Here is a 6,316-nt window from a genome sequence, read left to right as displayed (position 1 = left end):
TCCTCCCCTTCTACTCTAAGGTTCTGTCCACACCCAGCTATTCCTGGCACCACCCCTTACATGCACCTTATCTTACTGTTGCAGTACAGGAAAGACTACTACTATAAGGCTAAATGCAGTGTTTTTCTGCCCCAAGGTAGGGCAAAAGGTCAATAGAGTCAAGAAGCAAAGTCTGTAAAAACCACTGTCTACATTTCTCATCTTGCAAAACAAGTCAACCGCTGAAAGGGACTCTGAGAAATCAGTTTCAGCATTGCTCTGCAGAATATTAAACCCCTTATCAGACCTCATATTTAACCCTCATAGGATAATGTATCCATGCAAGACACCCCCATCCATTTTTTGAACTTTGCAGCAGAATCATTCATTTTTGAACTGTGGTATGTATGTAGGTATGTATGTACGTATGTATGTATGATTTAGTTCAGACAGTGCGCGTGCGCACAAGAGGATAAGGTAGGCAGAGACAGAGGGAGAAGCAGACACCCCACTGAGCAGAGAGCCCTACATGGGGCTTGATCCCAGGACCCTGGGATCATGACCCCGAGAGGAAGGCAGACGCCCAACCTTCAGAGCCACCCAGGTACCCCATGAACTGTGGTCTTTAGAATTCAGGCCTGGGAGAGGAGACTGAATGAACTTCCATAAACTTGCTCACAGGTAACACAAAATGTCCCCTTTTTTCTCTAACCTGACATCCCACCTCCAGCTCCTATGTGTGGGACTATGGAGTCAGACTGCTAGGGTTCAAACGCCAAGTCCATTACTGTGGGGAGGTGCCTTAATTTATCTGCAAAACGAGGATAATTCCTACTTCAGAGTTGAGGTTTAACTAATGCAAATAAAACCCTTGGCACGTGATCAGCGGACAATAAACGGAGCTATCAGTATTCTCTTCCCGGCAATCCCATAGACGACAAGCTGTAGGCATCTCCCAAGCTTTAGTCTTGGCCATCTCCCAGACCAACCAAAATTTAAACCCTTAACTGTCATTCTGGAAGTCTTAACAGTGGTGAACCTGCTGGCTCGCAATCCAACCAAACCGGATAGCAGGCTGAGCCTTCGGATTGCCTCGCGGATATTCCACGGCATTTGAAGTCCGTGGCGAAGCTGGGGAAAGGATTTAAAAACAGGACTTCAGGGAATTAACAGTGTAAACAGCTGCAACGCAGCACAGCCGCTGGGAGGACTCCGAGGCACACGCCGAGGGGCGTGGCCCCACCCGCGCGCGCGCGCGCGCGCGCTCCGGGGCGGGTCCTCCTCCGCACTGCGTGGACTCCGGATCCTACAGCCGGCCCCGTCACTCTGCGCATGTGTAAATTCTGGGGTGGGGGGGCGGGCGGGCTGGTAGAACGCGGAATTTCTGGGAAAGGGGGCGAATGGAACTGGGAGAGCCGAGAAACACGAGCGGGCGGGGCGGGGCAGAAGGCGGAAGAATTGAAATCAGCTGACCAGGTCTCGTGACAGCCTGGGCCGGTGGCGACGCAGGCGTATTGGAGCGCGGTTGCTGAAAGCCTGAGCGAAGATGGCGGCCTCCAGAGTGAGCCTCTGAGAGGCAGAGGGAGGAGGCGGAGGGGGCGGGGAGGCCGCGCCGCCGCGGCTCCAGGAACCCGCGGCAGCGGAGCTACAGGGCCCCGACGGGGGAAAGGGGAAGTGGTGAGGGGGAGGAGGCCGGAGGGCGCCTCATTTCACTCCGGACGCAGAGCCGGCGGCGGGAGGAGCTCGGGCTGGAGCCTCTCCAGTCTCCCGCGAAGGTAAACCACTCCGGGCACCGGCCTCTGGGGCTCTGCCTTACCCCCTCCCCACGCCACGGGGACCTGGGGGGCTAAGGACAAGAAAAAAGACGGGTGGTGTCTTGGCCGCCGCAGCCTCCAGCTGCTAGGGAAAGCCGATTACCCTCCCCCAAGGCTGCTGGTCTGGTTCCGCCCGTCGGATCCCCCGGCTCCAAATGACATTTTCCCTGGGCGCTGCCTTGTTCAGCCCACCCCTCTTTTTTGGATTATTTTTTCGTTTTCTACCCACCATGGTCCCCAGAGCACCTCTGTACATCCTTACCCCCACACACCCCTTATTACCTTCTGGGCTCCGCCCTCAGGATTCCCTTCCAGCTTCCTAGTCTGAACACACTTTCTGCTGGTTGCCGGCAACTCTTGTTTCCTGGGGTACGCGACCCTCCTTCCCTCCTTCCCTCCCACGTCCGGTGTAGACTTTGACTTTCTTTGCTTAGCTTTGTTTCATTTCGTGTGGAGATGGGGAGCACCCGCGTCGTTTCTTCTCCAGTCTTTCCCTTTTTCAAAATCAAGTTTACCCCCCAGGTGTTTCCTTTCCTGCAGGGGAGCTTATTTTCAGTGGCCTTTCCTTCACTGCTGTGGTTTTGCCTCTGAATGTGGCCTTTGGAATGGGTGAAGTAGGACTCAGACGCTCAGTGAAGAGGCGGTTAAACGCAGATTTGACTCATTAGACTTAAGAAGAGTGCCTTCCCTTAAACTGTCTTATTGTAGGTTGTTCAGTTACTCCTGTTTTGAGATTGTTTCATCAGTCGTTGGGGGGGGGGTTTAAAAAAAATCCCCCCCCCCCTTACGAGGCTATGGACTCCTAAAGTAATGATTTCTCTTTGCTTTTCCCTTTTACCCTACTGTGATTTCTTCCAAACAGGAGAGCCTATGCCTGGTGCTTTTACCTCCTCTGTGAAGGGCTTTACACTGTAGGGTTATTTTGAGCCTTTTGGAGTGTAAGGTTTTCGCGAAAAAAAATACAGAATATTTCTTCGGGATCTGCCCCAGTGATTGTCTTTCTTGCTGTGTTTTCTTTTTTACTTTATGGATCTGATCGATTTCTAGGTTTGAAAGTACCGTCTGCAGAGTTTGAGGAAATTACAGTGGTCAGGTTTTGTAGTACATTACCAGTACTTTGTGAGTCTATGGGAATATGAAATAAGATTTGCCCTAAAAAATTTAAAAAAGGAAATTTCAAAAACTCGTCAGAAACTCGCTATCCGAAAAAGACTTGATTCACATTTCTTTGCTTTCTGTAAAGTGCTATATTGTTTGACTGAATTTAGCATATAACCTAAAACCTTGTTAACATTTGAAATGTAATATGAAACAGTGTTTTAAGGAGCTATATCTCAAACCTGGCTTTTGCTATTATTATCACAATGGGGCATTAAGTCCTGTTGAGAAAATGTTACACTGTATTCCTAGTTTGAAAACAGGAAGTAGAACATATTAAGGGAGGAAAAGAATAGTCAGAGGGTTATTAAGAGATAGGAATGTCAAGAACCTTAAGTCTATAGTTCAGTTTATGGAAAATACCACCATTTGTATTCCACCGGGAGACAATGAATGTACCTCTTTTTCTAAAGTGACAGTAGTATATAGGCTAAACTGTATGAACATTATCAGTGCAAAAGTTATGGAATCATGGAGATCAGGAGTTATTCGTAAGAATTTAACTTTATCCACAAATAAATAGGAGGTAGTTGCTGAGGTGGACTATAACAATGCTGGCTTTATTAAATTTGTAAAAAGGTTGATAATGGAATCTGGTTCTCAATAGATACTAAATTACAGTTGAAATAAAAAGGATCTGCTTTAACTAATTTGGTTCCATTCCTTAACCAGTTCTGTTTACACAGGTGATTTTCATTGCATTTACCTTTCAGATAGAAGCAAGGCTGTGCAGATAAACTATAGCAAAGATTTGGTTGCTAATAGTTTTAGGCCTAAATGTTGACTGTAATATTTAGCAGTGGTTAAAGGGGAGTTGTTTTGAAAGAAATCCTGTAAGTCAGTGTTTCTCAACTTCATTAAATCCAATAAAGACTCCCTTTTTATTCCAAACAATTTGTAACAACTCTATTATCTGGAGATAGTTTTTAAATAATATAACCACCTTCTGGCTTTGGTGCTGGGACAAAAAGAAGCTTTGCGTTCACTGTTGCACCAAAAAAGAATGGGACTTACTTTAAAATCTTGACTTTTTTTTGGAGAACTGTTAAAGAACTGAGGTCACAGAGCAAAACCATTGGCCAATCTTTTAAGGAGAAAGGGTATACATGAATTCAGTGTCACCTTCATTGGACACAACTGGACACTGGTAAGAAGAGTTCAGCTAGAGTAGCTGACAAGTTGATGAAGGCTGAGTGCACCTTCTTCCAAGCTCTTTCACCACAAGCTCACTAGGTATTCTTAGAAAAGATTGGGAAGAACCCTGGGGAGTGTCTGTTGTGGTGCTGACCTTGAGGAGAGGAAAAGCAGCAGAGAGCTTTCAAGAGGGGCACAAAACTTTGATTCTTTCTCTGTCTCTTTCATGGAACAATAACCTTAATCTGTGAAGGTAAGGGCATCTCTTCTGGCCTGTTCATTGAGCTGGGGCAATGCACGAGAAGGGGAAAGAATCTTCTCTGGGAGGGGGCACTGAGCTTAAAACTGCGGCTGGGAGGAACAAGATCACATCCCTGAGATCCAGGGTTATAGTGTATGCCTAAGACTGAACCTTACTCAGAACTACAAAGACTCTCTCTCCAACCCCCTGCCGCTATAAGAAGTTTTGAATAACAAGTGAATGCAGAATATTACTAGGAACAACAACATGCAAAGAGGCACAGCACAAAGAATCAGATAAGACATTGCTTTAGTAAACCATTCCCCACCATAGGCACCAGCTATTCTGTAGATTTTTGAAGCCTGTGGTACACTGAGAATAACCATAGCAATGGCAAATCATAAATCCATCCCAACTCCTAAACAGATTAACACGAAGACCTAGCAAAGAAAAGACGTGCCCATTTCCAGTCACAAAAATTATTTACCTCAGTCTCTACTGTTCTATAGTTGTCCAGCTTTCAACCAAAAATTATAAGGCACACAAAAAGGCAAAAAAAAAAATTTCTCTAGAGAAAGCAGTCATGAAGTACACTTAGATTAACTTAGATGCTGTTATCTGCTAGGGAATTTAAAATGACTATGATGTTAAAGGTTGAACTGAAGAGTGGATAACATGCAAGATCGGATGGGTAATTTTAGCTGATAGAAACTTTGAGAATCAAAAGAAATGCTAGAGGTATTATTACATAGTAAAGAAATGAAGAATGCTTTTGGGCTTATCAGAATTTCAGTGAATTTATAAATGGTAGAAGAAATTACCCAACTGACACACACACACCAAAAGTTAAAATGAAACACCCTAGAGCTTGGGGATAGTATTAAACATTTTAGTATATAAATGTTTAGAATCCCAGAAGAAGAGAGAACAGAGTAGAAGAAATACTAAAATATTTGAGGAAATAGAAAAGTTTCCAAAATTAATGTCAGACATCAAACCACAGATTCAGAAGCTTTAGAGAACACCAAGCAAGATAAATGCCCCCCCCCCGCCCCCGCAAACCGAAAACATACCTTAACATCATATTTAAACTGAGGTAAGCAAAGGACAGAGAAAATCTTGAAGGTAGCCAAAGAAAAGAGAAACCTATGCAGACGAATGAAGAGTTAAAGCAGAGAAACCATGCAAACAAGAAGACAGTTGAGTGACTAAAGTACCAAAAGAAAAAAACAGCAAAAATATTTTTCAAAAATGAAGACAAAATATAGATACTGTCAAACAAAAGCCAAGAGGACTCAAAAGTATAATCTCTCCATTTACATGATAGTGCATTCCTAGAAGATTATGTGCATATTAAACTCTGCAAAATGTACTTTGTGATTTATATTTAATACAGAATTAAAATTGGGATTGGTTATAAATAGGTTTTTACTTATGTTAATGCCCAGTTGGATATTTGAGGTCAGTTGAGGGTAGTTCTTCAACCTGTGGGACTGTCTTGTACATTGAGGAGTATCTAGCTCCATCCACTAAATCATAGTACAGTAGTCATCCCTTATTCACTTTTCATAGTTGCAGTTACTTGAGGTCAGTAGAGCCCAGATCAGATGATCCTCCTAATGGATTGTCAGAAGGTCAGTAGTCGCCTAATGCTATATCACAGTGCCTGTGCTATTTACCTCATATAATCTCATCACATAGGCATTTTATCTCAAATCAAAAGGCGGCTGAGTGTAGTGCAGTAAGATACTTTGAGAGAGGCCACATTCACATAACATTGGAGTATATTGTTACAATTGTTTTATCTTATTGTTAATGTGTCAATGTACCTAATTTATACATTAAACTTTATTATAGGTATGTACATACAGGGAAAGAGTATGTATGGGATTTGGTACTATGTGGTTTCAGGCATCCACTGGGTGCCTTGGAACACATTTCCTGTGGATGGGGGGGGGGGACTACAGCAGTGCTTTTTTTTTTTTCTTAA

The 6,316-nt window shown here is 44.0% G+C and overlaps 1 protein-coding gene across 2 annotated transcripts in view; it reads left to right on the top strand.

The window, feature by feature from the left end:
* Positions 1-1,521: 1,521 nt before the first annotated feature.
* Positions 1,522-6,316, top strand: part of DNAJC13 (DnaJ heat shock protein family (Hsp40) member C13) — a 119,689-nt gene continuing 114,894 nt past the window's right edge. Inside the window, exon 1 of one of the 2 annotated variants that reach the window (XM_040636812.1) lies at positions 1,522-1,754. The gene's annotated coding sequence lies outside the window, so the exon portion shown is untranslated. The remainder of the gene's footprint in view (positions 1,755-6,316) is intronic. The other variant, XM_040636813.1, reaches the window with a different exon arrangement.

Source organism: Ursus maritimus, unplaced genomic scaffold, assembly GCF_017311325.1.
Source record: "Ursus maritimus isolate PB19 unplaced genomic scaffold, ASM1731132v1 scaffold_20, whole genome shotgun sequence".
NCBI classification, from domain to species: Eukaryota; Metazoa; Chordata; class Mammalia; order Carnivora; family Ursidae; genus Ursus; species Ursus maritimus.
This window is presented reverse-complemented; position numbering and strand designations above follow the sequence as displayed.